We start from the raw sequence: 22,454 nt of genomic DNA on the forward strand, positions 1-22,454 counted from the left end.
AGTAAAATACATGTATTGTCAGAATAAAACTCTGCTTACTAAGCAATGAAACTGACATAGAGCAAAGACAACAAGGCTAGGATAACCTGTGTAATTCTACAAAAACAACAAGGAGTCCAGTGGCACCTTAAAGACTAACAGATTTATTTGGGCATAAGCTTTCGTGAGTAGAAGTGGTCTTTTACCACAAGAGCTTATGCCCAAATAAATCTGTTAGTCTTTAAGGTGCCACCGAACTCCTTGTTGTTTTTGTGGATACAGACTAACACGGCTACCCCCTGATACTTGTGTAATTCTAGCATGTGTTTGAAATGTTGACCTAGTTGATGAAGAGCTAGTTGATTTTAGAAAAACCTCAGAGTTCATGTTGTCTGTATTTTGAAAGACTCTGTTCTGGGGCCTAATTAAGACTCATTTTCCATGGCTTTTCATTTCTATATTTAGATCAGATCAAAATCATGTTTTCTTATTCAAACATTATCTTGGATTAATAGGCTCTGTTCTTTATGGAATACATATGCTAAGTAATTTCATTTTGTTGAGGCTTGGTGGGGGTAGAAACAAAATGATAATTTATAGTGCATCACTTCAGGAGGCCACCAGACGTATGAATGTTTAACTACATCAGGGGTCTATTGATTTATTATATAAACAATTTCACTGTATTCCTGCAGTGTACAAAGAAACATGATATAAATACGTAGCATGCAGCAAAATTAAGACTGTGACAGCACATTTCTAGTGTAAAGAGTCATAAGTTATCCATTCTCATACCAAAAAGAAGGGAAAGATATAATGTCTATGCGCCTATTGTGTATATATATTTAGCAGTTGTTCCTGATTCCAAAACCTAACATTTTTTAGATGAACCACTAGTAGCCTGAAGAGAAAAAGCGCAAGACGCCTGATGTAGTGAGTGCTTAAGTGCTTCATTTAATAGGCTTATCGGATGAACAAATAAATAATTCACGGAAAGCACAAAGTAAGAATACACACTAGCTGCCAGGAAACACACTGGAAATTCAGGGTTTTGAAAGTCCTATCACAGATTCCTTATTCACTCAAATGCTTTCCCCTACCTTCCACACACACATTTTCTCCATTCTGGGACACCAAAAGGAAAACAAAACGAAACACATCATCAACTTAAATTCTTGCATACAAAATACAAACCCAGCATTACTCAGTTCTAACATTTTGCAGATTATTAAAGAACAAAATCATACTGCTTCCACCCTAATTCCACTTTTGTTCCAAGTTGAGGTCACATTCTGGAGCCCTGTGAGGGTCTCCTTTCCATCTAAGGCCTTCTCCTCCTGCTGCGCTGCCCACCACTCCACCCTGCCTTCTTGGAGCCAGCCAAAGGCAGACATAAAGAACATTACTTTCATCATCATCTTCTTCTCACGAAAGACACTGCAGCCAAGGTTGATTGCTTGGACTACACAAGCCCTTACTTTACGATTAGCCTGAGATGAAAAAAGGTTCCCTCTCACTTTGCTTTGGACCCCCTGGACGGATACAAGTATCAGAGAATTCCTAAATGTTTCTTTATTTTAATGACAGCCCCTTGCATGCCAAAAAGCAGCACTCTGGCAACAAGACCATGAAGCAATCAAGAATTTTCTGCTCAAAGACCATGAAGCAATCGAGAATTTTCTGCTCAAATCTTAACCTGTAAAGCTTTGGCAGATATCACCAGCTAAACAAGCAATGAGACATTATCTTCACTCTCCGACTGACATCGCATGGCATTAGCACATAAATCAGATGCTAATAAGAAGGGACATAAATCACTAGCATTTTAACAATCTGTTTTCCTTACAATGCATTCTTTTATTATTAAAGCTGTATTCTTGGAGTTTGAAAAAAGCCACAACCTACTCACTTGTTCTAATTGGAACATTTTCAAAGTAACACTCAAACCTGCCAACTGCAAGGAAAACTGAAAAGTTAAAAATAGTAATAAATGAAAATAAATATGATTAATATTTCAATTTAAAGTCACCCACTAAAATGCCAACTCAAATGTTTATTGTTTAGTCCAAGAGCAGCTGCTTCAAGTGGCCGGGGGGGGGGGGGGGAGGGGGGGGGGGGGAGGAGAAGGGGGGGGACGACACAATAGACAGGAAAGACGTCTGGGAATTGGCTCTGCTTGGAAACTGAATTTATTTTGAATGCTAATAAAATTTGAAATGCTGCAGAACACCATGTGCTTATTTAGAAAGCTTTCTCTGCTAAACAGAAGGATAATACAGCGACCCTTAGTTTTTAGAAACTGCAAGTAGTTGGGGTTTTGTTTTATTTTTCAAGGTTCTTCCCCATATCGGTAATATGAATTCACACACAAAGTGCTCTTATTTAAAATAACGTTGGGGAATCTGATTTAGGCCAACAGAAGCAATGAAATTCAGAGGTAAGGCAATAATCATGTCCTTAATTTACTTCACTGTGTCTAGTGCTGTGCTGCATTTTGAGAATTACAGTTTAAAATTTATATTACATTTGAGCACACAGAAAAAAACAACAGAAACTTGTAACTTCTTAGTTTCCCAACTTTCTAAGTCCCTGGGATGGGACCCTGTATGCCAGGTTACAGCTCACAGCATAATTTAAGGCCACGTTATGAGCTACTGAACAGAGTGTTTGGCGCAGCAGGTAGAGGCATTAACGGAGGAAATGCTGACAGACCCAACTATAGTGGCAGTAAGTGGGCACAGCTATAGCATTTTGTCCTTTCTTATTCATTTTAACTGAAATGCTGGGAGCACAAACCTATTCCCTCAGGTTTTTTTTCCCCTTTATTAAAAGGACTCTCCCTAACATGACATGTAGCTTGCAGCAAGATGAGGAAAGCTCCACAAAGCTTCATTGCAAAGACTATTACAAAAATCCCCATTTGTGTACAGATTCCTTGTTTTTCCCAGATGGAATGGTTTTGTAAAGCAACTATTTTCTCTCTTTTTTGTTTTAAAGACCTTTTTATAATTTAAGAAAACTTCAGACTTGGTAAATAAATATATAGATGTCTGATCAATTGCAAACATCCTATTATCGTTTGTTACCTTGTCTCCCCCATCCCCAACCCTGACCCCGATGTTTGTCTCATCCACCTGTTGTCTTGTGTGGGACAGGGACTGTCATTTTCCATATGTCTGTACAGCACCTGGAACAATGGGACCCTGGCCTAGCTGGCTTCTTGGTGCTAACACAATATAAATGTTAAATAACAATAGTAATAAATTGCACTATAAGTACCAGAAAAGCATTTTAACTTCTGAGAAATCGAATTCTCTGACTGTATGTTGAGCCATAATGTTTAGTAGAAATATATGATATAGCAACAACAAAGTATGGGAAGGCAAATTTTACAGTGCCACTGTCTATTTCTACCTGGAAAAAATAAAAACAGTTTTTTGCATTAAAAAGCAAAAATTCTCTGACAAATAAGGGAATATATGTCACACAAAAATGCTCAGTCTGATGTGATTATTAAAGGAGAAATCTTACGCCAGAAAATGTGGTCAGAATTAAAACACTATTTACAACATGGATCTAATGCTACCAGTTGGTGTAGTGATAGTATGGCGATGACAGATACAATGTCATGTACATATATTTTAAAGCAGATAGTTCTAGTCCCAACCCCTCCGCCCCCAAGCCCCTTAGAAAACAAGTTCTTTTCCCAAGGCTTTTTGTACTTTACTGTACAAATACTACAAAAAGGGAATGAATTAATATGTTGTGATCAAGCACACTGGAGCTTTTTTGTAATGTTCCACACAATTAAACAATATCCCAGCTAGAAGGTCATTTCCCCAATACTGTGAATCTTATTTTGCTGGCCTTGCTTTTGAAGTTGCTGTCTGTACTACCTCTACCAAGATACTGAATACTTTTGCTTTTCTTTTCAGATAGAGCGTATTCGACATTGCTTCTTGTTCGTGGACTGGTACAATGGCTTTTAAGTTTGTACAATTAGACCTTTAACTTTGAAACACAATTTTGAAAAGATGTGGCACACCAAAACTGATTTTGTATTTGAAAGAGACCAAAGAGGGAAAAAAGGGACAATATTCGTCCAGAAAACAACAACAACTGTAGGTTGTCACTGAAGTAGCTTACAAATGCACTCCTGCTCTAAATACTGAGATTCAATGTTTACTAAACATCTGGGAACAAGGGAAAACAGCTATCTTTTATTTTATCCACAGCAAACTATAATTCAGTAATGCTCCAAATAGGATATGGTGCTACAAGTAAATCTCAGAACTTTTAACAGTTTTTAGAAAGTTTCCACAAAGCATCTTGGAATAAAATATGAATTTTCTGAACACCACCCATAGCCTGTAAAAACAACAATGAATCTTGCCTCTTCAAAGCTCTCTCAATGTAGCTATAAGGTCATCGGCCCCACATCCCAGAAGACCACCCACACTAAAAAAGACTATTTGTCAATTCCCCCATTAGAATAATGCAATAAATGCCAGATTCACCATTTATACTAGAAAAATGTCATTGAAACATTTGACTACTGACCTTTCAAAGCCATGAAATGTGACAGATATATGCATTTGAACATCCACAGCACCACTGCTTGCGCTGCACCCCTAAGCCAGGATACAAATCACTAAAGTAGTACAGCTGGTATGCTGAATATCCCGTTTGCTTCAGCCTACACTTGAATGAAGTCATTGAAAGCCTCCTTGGAGGGGAAATGCGCCTCGGACTAATGCAGCAACCGATTGACAGTGGCGTGATTTCTATTATTACTCCATTATCACACTGGGATCTGAGCCTAAATGAGCATACTTCCTCCCTGATGCCATTTCCTTTTATCCTGGCTGTAGTCTAAAAGCGGATCAATGGAAGTAATACATATGATGTCACTTCAATTTACAGCTACTGCCTCCCTCTCTCTCATACACAGATAGATCAATTCTTCCCAAAAATGGTTAAGAAATGCATGGGGAGACACTTCTCCAAGAAAAGAGTCCTCTGCTATATTTGTCTATGTTACTACAGCAAGGAACTGTTTATACTGAGTGAAAACAAGGGGGAAAGGAAAAAAGTCACTACTGTACACTGGAGAATGCTGGCTGAAATTCAACACAAACATGGCCAAAACAGAATTAAAGCTATTTGACCTTTGAAAATTATATGGAGAAGGTTTTTCGTTTCAGAAACGCAATAGAATCCAGCAGCATTTCCTTGGTTAAACACAGTCCCAGAAAATCTTGAAAAAAAAAAAATTATTATTTTTTTTTAAAGATTACCCAAAGTCAAACAGAATTCCTCCCCATCCTTTGCATAAGAAAAAAAACAATCCACAGCTTTGTTAGTGAATGGAGTTTCCTCATTAAACGCAGATAAGAAAGCATTGCTACTGGTCCAACAGAAAAGATTTATAGGGCCTCTCTTAGCCTCTACTCTGAACCAGCCAACCAAACCAAAAAAAAAAAAAGCAAGACTCTTGAGTAGTAAACTCTCCGTATGGACAATTTGCCTTCAGGGTTGTTTTCTGCTGGCTGCAATTAAATGAAAACTTTCTTAAAACAAATCTCTCCTCACAATGTCCAGAAGAAATAAGACTGAGAATTCAAGATACTACTACTTATTTAACAAACACATTTAGACAGACCTGGTCACGGTTTACCTTAAACAATATTCTTAAATGCTGTTTGTCTGTGCAGTCACTTCTTTTAAATGAAAAACAGGCCATTTTCCTTCAGGGACAAAATATGCTCAATATCAAATAGCATGCAAATTCAATAAAAACCTCCACACACACAAACAGCTGTTAAACTATATGTTGTGGTACAACGTAACTTAAGAAATTCTGAGAGAGCTAGTCTGCAGTTGGATTAATGCACAGATATATATATGAAATCTACAGCTGACCAAAAAAAATGCTTTGAACTGAATCACAGAATAAAAAAAAAGGCCTATTTCAGAGACTAACAAAACTGAAGAAGCACACAGTTTAGGTCACTGTTTACAAAATGCATGCTATAGAAAAATCAGTTTGGTTTGTAATTCAGAACATCTTAAAATACAACTGGACAACCCTTCCCACCTTTAAAAAGTAATTTCAATACTCTATATTGTTATTGTTTTAACTACCATTAAGAAATATGATAAATGTTTGTCTCTATAGAACAGGCTCATCTATCTGTAAACTAGCTCTGACAGAATATGTCCCCCCATCGTGGGTGGCTCTCTCAAGCTCTCCTCAGAGTATCCTGACCTTTGTTTAACAAACAGCTTTTTTGTGTTCCCCCAATTTTTTTAAAATGGGGAATGTACTGAAAATGTTGTTGTTGTTCCCATAAAATATTAATATCCAAAGATTACTGTCAAACTCCTTGAAGAAAATAATGAAATATACACCATCAAAAGTCAATATATGATGCATTTAGAAATATCAATTTTGTTACAACTAAAAGATCTTCTATCACTAGCTACAGGTAAATATGCCAAATTTGGCATTGAGGTAATATATTTGACTAAGAATACATTTGCATTACTTTCAGATCTGTAACATCAAAATTTTCATTTTTTGAAGGCGACAGTCTTACATAATTTATTGTTCTAAAGCTATTATCTGCCAAAACAATTCAATAGGATTTATTCTGTCTCCTTTATCCATAGGAACATATTTGCTGGGTGAAGGGCTTGCAACCAGAAGAATAGTACAAAATTATGTATGCAACACAAACATAATTATCTTGATCTCAAAGACTTTCAATGTTCCCTTTCAAATGAAGAGGATAAAGTATGCTGGATGTTAAACATAGTGCAACTGTCAATATACAAGCAACCAAAAACTTACATACAGTTGCATTTTATGTCAAGTATCAGAGGGGTAGCCGTGTTAGTCTGGATCTGTAAAAAGCAACAGAGAGTCCTGTGGCATCTGTTAATCTTAAAGGTGCCACAGGACGCTCTGTTGCTTTTTGCATTTTATGGTGGCCACTGGTGTGCCTGGAAAGGTTTTTTCAATTACAATTTTCTCTCAAGTGTGCAACACTATTAGCAATGTAACCCTAGAAACCATATTAAAGGAAATTATTTGATATTTTAAAAAGAGCAACCTGTAAGGGCCAGATTTTCAAAAGAGATCAGCACTCACCACTCCCACTAAGTCAATGGGGGCTGCTGGGTGCTGAGCCCTTTTCAAATTGCGCCCATTTCACGGAGGATCCTAATTGGGAACTGTGCTCTTTTGAAAATCTGGCCCTAAATTCTTATATTGATTAACCAGTTTGCACTTCCATAACCAATGCTGTACATCTTTTAAATGTCTTAGGCCCCAGTCCAACAAAGCTACTGGGACTACTCATATGCTTAAAGGTAAGCACATGCAGATGTGTGCTAAAGAATCAGGGTCTTAACATTTTTTTTTAATAGAATGTACATTAATTCATTGTAAAGATCCATTCCCCTCCATCACCACCCCCAAAATCAACCGATATTCACATCTGAAAAATTAAAGTTATTTTTCTTAAACATTGCAAAAAGTATTTTTAAGAGTAGCATTAAAGCAACAGGGGGGGAAAAGGAGAATGTAGTGGGATGTTGTAGTCTCCAGAAAGATGAGAATACAAGGATTTCATCTTACCAGTACTTTGAACTGGTTAGAATTAGCAACGTAAATACATTTCTACAGTCCCTAGTTTGGTACACCTTGTTGATATCGTCGCTAGGCGTGACCCATAATGTTTTTAAAAAGGCCAGCAGTTGCTACCAGCTTTCAAGCTGAAATATCTTCTTCTTAAGCCCTGGCACAAAATATTTGTCAATAATTTACTTAATGGAGGGAAGATCCATTTAAGAATAAATTCAACATCTGCAATCTAATCTAAGTGCACTGAAATGTCATAAATGATTAAACCTATATGATCTAACAAAGTGCTGAGCCAGCAAAATGGAAACCAGGTGGCTTCTAATGCAGGTTCAGTCAGGTTATATGGCGTTTTTTCCCCAGCCCTGCTTTTCACAAAGAAACGTTTCATCATAACTTTACCCTTGAGCACAGTAATTCCATTTCAAAGACAATAGGCTAAACTTTTAATGTCTATTCTATACATATAAATTTCACACTGATTATTCGGTATATCACATACTGTATGTGTAGGCATATCCATTACTTTTTATTCATGATTAAAAACATATGGGAAATGGAAGAGATTTGATTTAAACCCATTACAGGAGATAAACATATTTGGTACTTACTCATTGTGGTGGATCAGAGGACATTTAGGCAAGTGTTGTGTAATATTCTTATCAGGCCCAGTGCTATTAAATACAGTGGGAGTGGCTAATGTTAACATTGTTACTGCAAGGGTATATCTGCCAGAATCTCTGCTACACATCCCTATTTTTAAGGTTTAATAATTCATCCATAAACATTTAATTCAGGCTGAAATTTCCTAGACCAAATTGTGATTTGACCTGGCTATTTTTAAATTACTGTAGTGCAAAGAGAAGCTTAACAGTTTGAGTTGGGTTTTGTACATTGTTAGTCTATGGGAAGAACTAGAATTTTTTTTATTTTTTAAGTACTAAAGGTAAGACATTTGGAACACTGAGGTTTTAAAAATCGCCGATACTGGGTATCAAGTAATAGAATATAAATGGTACACTGGGCCCAGTTCTGCTCACCTGACTCAGATGAAAATTTTTCCAATATTAAAGATGGGCAGGAGTTGGCCTTTTATGGGTTAGACTATGGGTTTCCATAGCAATTTCGCCACGGAGATATGCCTTTAACAATTACTTTTAGCTCATGATAATGGACATGATTCTTTGCCCACTAATGCAGTTTTACACTGGTTCTACTCCATTAACATCAATGGAATTACACTAGATAATCAGCTTCTGATTTGTTTTTAGTGAAAAATAGTTAAAAATCAGTAATTTTTATTGATTCTGGAAACATATCACTAAAACTACCTGTCAAGTGTAATAGCAATGAAAGTGAGGAAACACACAAAAGGACTTGGAGCAAGGGGAAGAGAAGGGATAGCAGCAGGAAATGCACTTTAAAGTGTGTTATATTATATTAAAAACTGATAAATTTGATCATGAAGATTCCACAGAACATATGCCGTTTGAGATGTCAAAATCTACTCTATTTTCACTCTCAGGGTTGGGATCTCAACAGAGCTCTGTAGTCTATTAAAGTACTTACAAAACAGAGGTCATTATTTATTCCCCATATCTAGTATATAGGCATATGAACATACAGAGACACGACTTTAATTTTTCATATTTCAAAAATATATCCAATAAATTCCTGCAAGTCTGTCTCTTACATATGCGCACACAAATACTTATGACAAAACCTCTATACGCTTTCATTTTAAAGCACTACTTGATTTATCTATCAGGTGAATCTTTTTCAATAATTGTTTTTCTTTCCCTTTATTTAGAAATATAACCTTACATTCATTTACATCTCTGTCACTTATCCTTGAGCATATTTACATCAAGTACAAACCCTTGCAATTGCATTTCCAGATCTAGGCAAACAACATTTTCCAGCTGAAATGGACTCAGGTTCTAGTTCATTCTGTTTCAAGTACACCCTCTCAATAGTTTTCTCACCAAGCCTTCTAAGTCAAACGCCAGAACATCTGTTATGTTCTTCCTTTGTTAGAGAGTTTTTAGTATGGGATTACTCAGGATGATTGCCCAAAATATCATAAATGACCACAAACTGAACACAGAAGTGCAGGATGGGACTCTGGCTGAGAGCAACAACATACAAACCCCCATCTTAATATTAAAGTTATTTATTCTGCAAAATGCATACGAAAATAATTAAATTCACTGCCTGCCCTTCACTCCCTCATACTATTTTCCATTCAGTAGAATGATGTAATATGTGTAAAGTTTACAGTGTCCTGTATTCCATTGCTACTCTGTGTACCTTTGGATCCCATTCCAGACATTTTATACCCTGGCTTAACTCAGAAAAGTTTTATGTGGAACAGGATGAGGCATTACATTACTATGGGCCACCCTCTAGACTCATGGTAAGTAAGCAAGTACTAGCAAATCATATAAAAAAAACACAGGAGAGTCTATTAACCTGAATGAACATTATATTTATTTTTAAGATCACTTGATATGACCGAAACATCTCCAAATAATGTTTTTTCCTGATCGTAATGAAAGAATATGTGGGAGGGAGAATTTATAGCCCAAATCCATGCGCCTTATGCAAAAAAACCTCCCATTAACTTCAAAGGGAAACTTACTTGTATAAGGAGTAATATGATCAGGCCCTTAAGTGCTCAACTTACACACAAATGTAAAAACAAAACATTCAAAGATGAGCAGACAATGCAGAGAACAGCAGGCTGATTGCACAGTAGTTGAGCATTATTTGTGTACTATTGGCTGACTAGCCCCTGAATTAAGTACTGTATTTCATTGGCAATTCAGAAGCTCAACTACTAATGGAAAAAGTTGATTGAACAGTAGGTTTTAGAAGGAATTAAAAACATTGTGCACAGTGACAAAGCATGGAATTTAGTCACACAAAGGTTTAAACAATATAATCCAACCAATCACTTATTAACTCGTTCATCTTAAACTCGTCCTATCGTTGATAATGCCTGAAGCCAAACATCTGAAATTAAGCCTTATTTTCTGTACAAGCACATTCTCTATTTCCAAAGTCTGAGTGCTCAAAATCATTCAAGAGATTTATGTCTCAAAAAGCAAATAAGAGAGCGCTCCTCTAAACTGGCTCCAGCCCGAGTGGGAATGTCTACACTGCTATTTTTAGCAGCGTAGCGTTAGCCTGAGTCTGTAGACCCTGGGTCTGAGACTTGCTGTTACAGGCTTGTTTTTTATTTATTTGCTTGTTTGTTTTCGTGGTGTTGACATATCTCTAGTGACTAGTGATAGTAGTGAAGGAAGGCCTTATAAGTTCCTTTTCAGATGCATTTGTGCAGCTATGGTTAAAACAGAGTTGAAGTTTCCATTACAAACCTCAATTCTCAGGTGTTAATAACTCAACTATAAAAGTTCCATCCAGGAAGAAACTTGACACAGAGTGATTATTTTTTAAAACATTATTGAAAAGAAAACATCCATGAAAGCTTACTGGTTTAAGATGGATTTTCTGAGCACGTATAACCAAAAATCTAATTTACAAAGAATCAAATTTAGAAAATTATTACTATGTGATTCGTCTAATTATTTTTAGTATATTGAAAAATAAAGACTGTTAAGGCACTAAACTTTGAAAATGGCCCTGGTAAGATACATGCACTGTATTTACTTCACAAAGCAATGGTCCCATATTTTTAATATGCATAGTGATATTGTAAATACATTTAAACAAACATTTAAAAAAATCATAAATATATGTACTTAGCACATACATATTTATGTGTTTCTTTAAAAACTGGGAAATACATGGTAAATTAGGAAGCTGAAATGGATACATTTTTCTTGTAACATTCAATTAATTAGCAGCTTTTACTTTTTGTTTGTGTAATAAAACCAAACAAAGAAACAAAAATAATAAAAAGAATCAAACCAAAGACACTGCAAAATATGGGCACAATCCTGCAAATGCTTACACATGGTTAACTTTATGTGCATGAGTAGTTCAACGAAGGCAATGGAAATATACACGAGTATAAAAGTTTGCAGGATTGGCCACACCAGTGCCCATTTTGGAAAGGAATTACAGGATTTAATAAGAAATTATTAATGCCTACTAAAGAATGTTACAGTATGTATATAATTATCTCTACAAACTGGCTTAAAATGTTATAGAAAGGCTATTGTTTTCTATTCAATTAGATTTTTAGAATAATTTCTATAGAGCTGTGCTTAATGTCTGTAGAACTTACTGGATTCATCAACTTCTGTACAAGTTAACAACAGTGTCTCTTCTGTACATTGATACAAAATATTATAAATGCCAGCAACTGCAAAGTCTTTTATAACTCCCTATTCTTAACTTCCACTTCTATACATATAACAGTATATTAGAGCTTGAAGCCATTTTGTGCACTGCTCTCCTCGACTTCAATATCAAACCCCTGTGAAGCACTGGATTATACACTCAGGGTCCGCTTGTCAAATGTGCTGAGCTCTTACAAATCTTGCAGAAGTAAATGGGTACTGCAGATTCTCCGTACCTCTGAAAGACAGGTCCACAATAATCACAAATATCTACATCATAATGGTATGGGGAAAGCAGTGTTCTCTGAGTTCTCTAACTTTTCCTCAGTTCACTTGGCAATCTCATTCTTTGACCATAGATTTTTATGCTTTATACATTTTCAAAGCATCTTTGAACACTTCTGGGTTGGTATCAGACCAATTTTCTGCCTTTGGCAGGCATATTAATAGGAAATTAGCTTCTCTTTCAGATCAGCTATCTAAATCAATTGTCAAATGCTATTTCCGGTTTTGGTCATTGTCTGAGAATATTTGTTACAGATTGGGATACCGGTCAAATACACCTCTACATAAGACAAGATATTCATTGTAATGAAGAACAAAATGTAAGCTATGTCTTAGATTATGCCAAGAAGACCTAACCAGCCCTTGAAAGAGATCCATTTAGAAAAGTAGGGATATATTTACATATGTATTTAGGTATCTTATCCATTAAAAAGTTAACCAGAGATGAATTTCTGCAAAGTCTTCTTAAGAAAGTTGCATATAAATGTATCCCCAAAGTAATTTGCAAAATGAATCTTAACTGTGATATGGATACCCAAGATGGTACCAGAAACTTCAATGCACACTTAATTTTGAAGCTGTTTATAAATATATTTCAAAGGCTTTATAACAAAACTGCTCATATTAAAAATTATTGGGAATGGGGGAAAAGGGTGAGGGGGAAGAGCTTATATCCAAGTTTAAATCTTATTACTTTCATATTACTCTTAGACTCCACAAAATTGATGGTGTTTTCTTTCATAAACAAAAAAAATGCCATTGAAACAAACAACTGATAGTCAAACTAATTTTTTCTTCTAATAATTGCTTTGGGGAAGTGGGAGAGAAGAAAGAGAAGTTTACTGATATTCAAAACAGGTTCTGTAATAAGGAACAGCAGGTATCGGTAAGGTATGTGATACAGTAGACATGCGGGTTTAAAAAACACCACCACCAAAAGCTTGTGGGGAAAAAAAGTTTTACTTACTAATGCTCAGCATTGCAGTCAGCTGGCTGGCTTAGAATCCTTTCACCTGACAACACCTTGTGTGCCTGATAATATTCTACTCATACTAAACGTATGAGCTCTTCTTCTCAATCCAAAACCAATTCCAAAACAGTCCTGTAGTTGCTCCACCCTTGAAATTACAGATTGCTGCTGGTGATCAAATTCCACCTCTCCCTTTCCCTCCTGCCTCTCCACACCCTCCATATTCAGTTCTCTCTTAGGACAGTCATCTCTCACCCAGTAATTACATTAATTAGAAGGTTTAATTTCAGCGTTTAAACAGTGTACAAACTAGTTTCAACACATTCTTCAATTCTAATGGCAATAACAACAAAGGGTAAAGACTTTGTCCACTGCTCAACACACTAAAGGAGGCAAAACACATATGAATCTTTAATTAAAACATTACGATTCACAGGGGAAATAATACCACCATGCCCACTGTGACAAAAAGATATTGTTCATTCATGGAGATTATGAGCTAAATTCATCCCAGGTGCAATTCTATTGCCTTCAAGGAAACACACACAGGATAAATTTAACCCTTCATTTTAAAATTTGATATGTTTTGTAAAGACTCTGAAGTTTACCAGTGGTGGGCTGGTAGTTGTAGCACATATTCTTTATAATTTTGAATTGTTGTGCCAAGAATTTATGTACAATTTCAATTTGAATAAAAACAAAAACATGGCATGCCAGTGAAATGTATTTTGTAATTTAGTGCGGACAGAGTACCAGCAGCGTACCAGCTCCCATGTGTTTACACTAAAACGAGGAGGATTGGTCTGCATGATTTCTCAACAGACTGATGCACAGTATCAATCTCTGCTCAGAGGGAGTCAGCATGGAAGAATGAATAAAACAACAGGCTTTAACCAAATCAAGACTGCATCATTAACATAGCACAAGTGAATAACCAGCCCTTCCTTTTCCAGTGTCACAGTTCTAAATAAATCTTCATGGAGAAAAATAATTGGCCCAAATAAAATAAAAACAAAAATAATTAGAGAGTGACTGCTTTGCTCGCTGCCCTGGAATTTTCCTATATGAACTAATGTAACAGAGATCCAGAGCTCCTCGATGCCTGTCTCTAGAAAAAGAACTGGGGTGGAGTGGGGATAGGCAGTGTTACAGAATCGTGCATTTTGCGTTTCATAAAGCTCCTTGAGTTCAATGTAGTGGCAGAGATTGGTTCTTTCTGGAAAGATTTATTTTCACTTTTATCCATTCCACACTATACCCCTTTCAGTCAAGCCCTCGCTATTTTCTTAATTCTCCATGAGTGGAGGGGTTGGGAGAGTACAGAAGCTAATGCAGATGTGTATTTAAAAAAAAAAAAAAGGCAAGAGTGACCTTTACTGCATTTAAATGGCTTACTTTATATACCAAGGCTACCATAGTCTATAGTTCTGGATCCCTACAATAATCTGTACGTGCTTAAAAAGCAATCCAGTAACTACCATTTTCTACTGTATGCACTAGATAGAATGGGGAATTCAGATTGACTATGTTTTAAAACTTACATTTTCCCCCCTTCTTTTACAAGTCCTGATGTCCAAACCCACCAGCATTTGCTCTGCATGACACTCAGTATGTATCATAATAGTATTGGCATACAGATCACAGAACCATATGAGAATGAACATGGAGCAGGTCTGTAGGGGACATGCAGTAAGAAGGATTAGCTTTAGCTACATTACACAGATTTGAAAAACTTTTTTCATGTTCACATAGACCAGGAGCTGGTGAGTCTCAATGATGGGTCCTGAAAACCATGGGGAAATGTACTGTTGGCTTTTAGCAAATTATTTCCTGAATGCCCCAGCTCCTCTTTTGTCATACTTGCTAGTGTTAAGGGCAATCAAAAGTTGATTTTATGAGATTATCTTATGTTTTGAAGTTGACTAGATTTCACATTGACCTTTTTTAAAAAAAAAAGAGTAAAGAAAAAAAGCATGAAACATTTATTTTGAAATAAAATTTTCTTGAAAAAGTGGACTTTGACAAGGGTTTGAGTGGAACAAAGAAGTTTTCTTGTGCTGTATGAAATTCAACAAAAAGCAAAAAAAAATGCTGCAGGGGGGAAGAAAACCCATTGATAAAATGACATTTTTCTGCCCACAAAGTCTTTTACACATTCTACCCTTTTACCAGATTTCAAAGCCATAGTATTTTTTTTCCCAACATTTCAGTGTAGCTAAAGCTGAAACTTGCTTCTGGTTTTTTCCTTTTCCTTGCATTTCCTGGATTTACTATTTTATTAATAAGAATTTAACTGAATACTTCCCTAAGAAAGTTACATTTGGAAGTTAGTTTAAGAGATGGAGAGCTGAACTGAATACTGGCAACTAAATTACAGTCAAAGTGGATATTTGAGAATGTACATAACTATATATGCAAATTACAGACTCACGCACCCATTGTATGAGACACTCTGTCACTTAGCACTTAGATATCAACAAATTAAATTTCTATTTAAATTCTGGAGTCAAATTCGCTGTGCCACTCGCACTGGAATCCATTATATGCTTTGTGAAGGCATGGGTACAGGATAAACTGACATAAATGGAAACAGGAGAAAGAAAATCCCCAAAATTGATTTGTGCTATTTGCAGTTGAAACAAACAAGTTTAGTAACTAAGAATTCAAATTACAATCACCATGCATTCTATAAAGTTTTTTAATGGCTATATTGAGATTTTGATGCACAAACGAGGCTTTGCCGTTGTTCAGATAATTTTAACACAAGAAGAAATACATTTTAAACAGAGCTATCCTGCAGTATTCAAAACCAAGAAAAGACCTTGCTGTCCATTCTGAGTCACTGTCTTAATCACGAGTCAGAGCATCGCATTTTAGAATCTAAAGAAATTAATAAGCTTTCTCAAGTTTCAAATTCACAGCAGATATTGAAGTCATTAAATAGCAATAGATACAAATAAAAATGGTAGTACTTCACCCCATCACTATGAAAAATCCATTTACTCCTACTTCCCATATGAAACAATATATCAAATATTTTACAATGAGGAACTATTTCACAAAGGTACTCAGATTCTACTGGGACAAGTGGCATATAAGTACCTAGATACTGTAGAGAGATAAAATTAGACTAGATAGACAGATGTAGAATTACCTTACCACGGATCAAGAAAAAACATTAGCAGGAAGGTCAAGCATAAAAAAAACATATCCAAATCAATGACAGAATACTATTACTCATGGTAACATGGTTTAATTTTACAACTATATTAATTCATCATGTGTGTTTTTCACAATTCAATTCTTTATATAGCATAACATAATAATAATATTAGACAAACTAATGGACAACTTTATTTTAGCATACGAAAGGATGGCTACATTTATGTTCTATTGTTTGCACGTTCCATAGGTGCTGCTATTGAGGAACAAGGCAACATTCCTATTGCTAAAGGGAATGAGATTGTACAACTCTGCAAATCTAGGGGTAAATTAACTGGCAGTCCATTTTTACAGTTATATATTTGAATTATCATCATCTAAATAGTGCAACAAAAGAAATGACTGTTTAGGTCAATCTACTGTGTACAATTTCTGCTTAGTACTTGGCATTTCCCCTTCACAAGTCACAGAAAGAAATATTTTGTAAGGCAGAAAATAGCGAAGACCAATGTAAAAAACAGACATAGATTTGCATTACTTATGTAACTGGTGTAAACATGATACGCCATTATTGAGAAAAAGAAAACCATTACATTTAAACCCTAAAAGAACAAGGAAGACAACTTCTTCGAAGTAATCCCTTAAATAGATTATTATGAGACTCTACAAACACTAATCTCCTGAATAGAACTGATTTAAGGTTAAAATCTTTAAGAGAAAACTTCAGAGAATCCACTTCTGACAACAATATATAACAGAAACCAATGATACAAAAAAGGAGGACACACCCAAGTTCTTTGTTACTAAAAAATTTGGCATAAGTAAGCTGATTAGTAGACATGCTGTTATAATTTTTCATTACGTTAAATGGAATATCTAGTAATTTAGTTACTGGTTGGAAAAAAAGTCTAAATAATACATACCACTATTTTTAACTAGATTGTAACTACTTTACATCAGATTTATACATTAAATATATAAGATATAATAAGGCTGATTCTGCAGTCTGCACTCAGGCAAAATTCCTTAAATGATATTGTTGTATGCATAAGGGTTGGGCACACAGTACCTGATAATGACTAAATATTTTAACATATACACTTTATGATCATTTCAATTTGTTTTGACATTTTATATTCTTCCTTTGGTTTTAAAGTTTCAGAGCAAAGCACAAGCATGTAAACATTATAGAGCATAAACATAAAACAAAGTGCCAGGAACAACTGTGTCTTGTTCAAATCTATTCAAGTTAACATGGAATATACCCAAACCATCTTTTTCATGACTTTTACTATTGCGGACAGCTGAAACCATTTGGTCCATTCCTGCTTAGGGATACTGTATTTACCTACAAGGGCTACAAGTCTGTATTAAATATAGAAAATGATCTTCAATGCACAACATATGTGCAGATCAGTACAAAATGATGCCGAATCACATTTACAAATACATACATAAAAAAGTCATTTTGTATTGCATACACAGGTTTATTTTCTAAGCCTAAATAGAACTGCCAAGATTTTTTGAAAGTAGCAAGAGGTAACTATATAGGTAACATGAAGAACCAATGTTCTACGGGAATTTATTTTAAAAACATTTTTAATGTAAAATTTGACATGGAAAGAGCTATATTATGAGAATGTTTCTAGTAACTTGAAACCAGGCTATCAGCTCTAGCTATTTTGTAAAAAAAAAAAAAAAAAAAAAAAATGTGTAGCAGGATTGGCAAATATGTGCTCTATGTTTCAGCTTTTGTGATTTAAAACAGCCAGATGTGAATGGGTGAGCCTTGAAAACAGAGCTTTAGAGCAGGAATGCTGACAGGCCCTTGATTAACAGGGCAGAACACTTGCAAGTTAATTTTTTTCAAAATGTTGAAACAAAACAAAATATGTTTTTACAATAATTCAGTGCCACTGACAAATGAAATAAGTTGTCCCGTTATATACAAAATTTGGACCAAATTCTGAAGTTTCTATTCCATCAAATCTCCATTGACTTCAATTTTTCTCATGTAGCAATGGCAGGATGGGGTCCTTTATTGCCTTGTTTTCCACCATTCTTCGCTGGAATTAGCTAAGTGAGATTTAGAAGCTCACAGTATACTTGTGCATTGTAGAAATCTTTGCTTATGATTTACAGGAAGTGCATCCATTGTGTCAATGTATTTCCAACTTTATAAAAAGCATGAGTGTACTTCTGGCATATACTTCTGTATACAAAAAAGATTTACCAAATGGAAAGGAGAGGTTTAAACATTTACAATGGAGCTTAAGAGCCCTTCTCTACATATCCTTCCATTCTGCAGGAATGGAACATTAAAAACAAAACAAAACAAAACAAAAAACCCTAGCTATGTGAAATGAGTTGGTTATCTCAGTCCAGTTCCTAGAAAAAGGTGTCCATATCACAAAAGCTGCCATCACAATTGGCATCTTTGAGGTCATCAGGATTGAATGGGCATGGAAATTGAATTCCACCACCTCTCCCTATAGGTGGTCCTTATAGATCAGTGTAAGGGGGAGTGTGCTAGAAGCTTTCACTGCTGCTGTCCTTGATCTATCCATTCTGTGGATAGAGCCCTTCAGACTCCAGCTCTTTGAATACGACACTATTCAAGAGCGCTAAATATATTTAAAAAAAAAATCTCTTTTTGAAAACAGTAATTTAAAATAAATGTCTAGAACATTTGCAATAAGAACTCTCATTGCAGGCTTCTCCTAATCTGATTTAAGCATGATTTTGTTTCCACTCAGGAAGCTTAAATTAATTTAGCTGTTCCTGAACAGTGTACAGAAAGATGAAGTATCTAGTTGCTCACGACTACAGACCTTAAGGTTCAACAACCAGATTTGCAACATAGTCTGGTTATGTTGAAAATTTGTTTACTTAAGCTACCATTACACAAGGAATTTATACTATGATATTATCCATTTCATTAAATTTTCAAATTTGTTCATATTGCCTAGAAACTAAAGCGCCGAAAGAATTCAGATCCTCATGCATGCTAAATTACCAGCTGCTGGAAAATCCTTGGCATGTTCCCCACGCTGCAGTCTGATTAGAGCTTGCTGCTGATGGACCCCAACATTAAAAGTTTAATTGCTATCTGGTTTTCCAGTGAGTTTTGTTACTGTCAGCTCTCTTAGTATGACTGGGTGAAAACCAGAAAACTTTTTCAGCGTAGGAGTGCTTGGCTTTGCTTTTTACTTCAGAGGAGGATCTTTTGATCAAGAACATACAGAGATAACAGACGGTAGAGAACAAAAATACACCTAAAAATTCACAAAAAAAGAGGTAGCTGAATACTATTCTCTCTCATTACTAAACATGAACTAAGAATATGAAAATATGACATGAATCTGCCCCATTATTACACATGGACTTGTGTCAATATCTCTAATACAAAGGCAACTGTTCCATTTAGAAGGGGACACTGCCAAGTTATCTAGAACTAACAACTGAATCATACAGAGCTGAGTCCTTAACTTCAGGATTCTCCCTAATATTGTCCTTTTCAAAACCAAAGGTAAATAAATAAAAGAACTAAAACACAGCAGGCCAAATTCATTGCCAGGGGGAACGCCAATAAAGTTAGATCAGTAAGGAATTTCATTCAGTGGCTAAGTTCTGCCCTTGGATGTGTGCTACTCCCTCTGGATACTGGTGGGGAGATATCCTATGTATAAACAAACTGCTACCATGACATGGGTACACAGTTGTCTTTACGCAAAAAGAAACAAGGTAGCTTGTAAGGAATGGCTTCCATTTTTTAAAAAAGTGTAATTATCTGCACTGCCTCCACTTTAAAACTAATCATCATTACGGGAATCCCAAAATATCCCAAGAACACTCAACTTTTAAGTTTTGTTGCTTTTTACTCAGTGATTTGACTGTCATTTCCGTGGTTATTCATACAAACTTGCTGATGTCCACGGATGATAAAATTACATAATCTTTTTACAGTTTTCCTATTAAAACAAGAAATGAAAACAAGTTCAGGAAATATTCTAAGATGAAGCTAGATGCACTCCTAGAAACAAAAACAAAACAAAAAAATCTAGTCTCCTTGTAAATTATACATTAAAATACAGGAAAAGGTTCTATTACCTAATGTCTGAAAATTCATAGAACAAATTAATTCATGGAAAATGCTACAAGTGAGATGAACCAAAACTGCTTTCTATGTTTATAATGTAATATTTTTCACACATACCTTTCTGATAGTTGCATTTTTTCTTTTCAAATAAAGTGAATATTATTTTTCATGTGGGTCATCTAATTAGCAGAAAATACGCTTAACAAGATAGAACTATGCACCCTGTTTACACAGAAGACATGCTACAGCAATTTCTAGCATGATCCCCTAACATTTTATGATCTCTGATTAAGACAGCTATGCATATTCATTCACTTGAAGTAACATCACGCCCTTCGTACTTCCAAGCATATTTTGAAAGAACTACTTTTGTCTGTGAGAGAAGCATTCAGAATTCATAAACTGCTAATCGCAGTGTGAGATTTAATCCCATGACAATCACATCGTTTTGAGGATAATTCGTGTAGCTATGACTGTAAATGCAATGTTTGTGGTGAATCCAAGAGACAGACAAGATCAAAGGAACTATAAAAAGGCATAGTCCCACCCGGGTGACATTACACACAGTGCTTATGAAACTAGACTATTGCTTTCATGGCTACTGCTTTCCCTCAACATCTAAGCTATGCCATGCTTGGGAACACTTGAAGTAAACAACAGTTTTCCTCTCAGGAATGCAAGCCAGGATAATTTAGAATGGTGGTCAGAGTAAAGCAGTGTCAAGCTGCTTCATGTCTTAAAAGAACTATTTTAGTTCAAAGAAGAAGAGCTACACAAGCCTTAAGCAATAGTGAAACATATTACCGAGCCTTTTTCTCGAAGTATACGGTTCTTGCAGGATTTAAGTATCATCGCTCTCAGGAACACTTTTCTACAGCAGAAACCTATGTTACCACAGAGAGCCCTGTTCTTACAGGAAGCGCAAAGCAGCCGTACATACCTCAGCCACTAGTCAGAGGATCATTCCCAATTCTCAGTCTAATATCAGTGTCAGCAGGTCACGGCAGAGACAGAAGCCTCTAACTGCTCCCTACCCACTCCAAGCTGGAAAGAAACTCTTCAGTTTCTCTCCCCAGCTTTCCCAATCCATGGAAGGGGGTTATCACTGGCCACAGAGCCACACAAACAGGTAATAAAAGTTTGCTAAACCTGCTGGGGGGCAGGCTGGCAGCAAATTGATGGACTCAGGCATAGGTAGTGAGAGAAACTCTCACTTCACATGAGTTATACATGAAACTTATTTGGCACTGCATTTATAACTCAGGTATCCATACTATAAACCAAAGAATAAAAGCAAGCAGGCCAACAGGAACAAACAATCCCTTCTGTTTGATTGTTCAAAAGAACTATTGTCTTTTTACATATCTAAGTGTCTAGATCCTCACAGGTCCTCCTGGAACACACAGAAAAAAGTAAAGGAAATGATTCATGGTTCAAAAAAAAAAAAAAAAAGGGGGGGGGGGGCGGGCATTTAAGTACTTACCTTTTACACAGTTGATATCAGAGACATATTGTATCTCCTAGAAGCCTCATTTATTACTTCCTGCTAGATTGCTTTCATTATTCTATCTTACTATTCAATAAAAATGGAAAACAAAATCTGTGGGTAAAGTCATATTTACCAGCAGAAAATGGACTCAAGTATATTTAAGGTAAACATTAAAGTTATTTACCTAATATGAACCAAATTCAGCAGTGACGAAAATGGAGGTATAATTTAGTAACAAAAAAGCAAACAACAGGATGGCGTAAAATAAAGCATCTCTCTCCCTCTTATCTTACTCCAGATGTTAGTTGCTTTTCCTGCAACTCCCTCCCCATGATGTGTAAGTTAAGTTCTTTATTATTATTTTTATCATTGTAGCACCGAGGAGCCCCAGTCACAACTTACACCTATTCTTCTGACCAATGTACACCAATGAACCTAAAACCATAGATATCACTGCTGAATTTTGGCCTACATATTTATCCAAAGACAACTGACAACCATAACAAAAAAATAGTTAC

The 22,454-nt window shown here is 35.7% G+C and overlaps 1 protein-coding gene across 3 annotated transcripts in view; it reads right to left on the bottom strand.

Moving 5' to 3' along the window:
• Positions 1-22,454, bottom strand: part of AOPEP (aminopeptidase O (putative)) — a 368,640-nt gene that overhangs the window by 73,333 nt on the left and 272,853 nt on the right. The gene's annotated exons all lie outside the window — the stretch shown is intronic.

Source organism: Trachemys scripta, chromosome 6 (genome assembly GCF_013100865.1).
Source record: "Trachemys scripta elegans isolate TJP31775 chromosome 6, CAS_Tse_1.0, whole genome shotgun sequence".
Classification (NCBI taxonomy): domain Eukaryota; kingdom Metazoa; phylum Chordata; order Testudines; family Emydidae; genus Trachemys; species Trachemys scripta.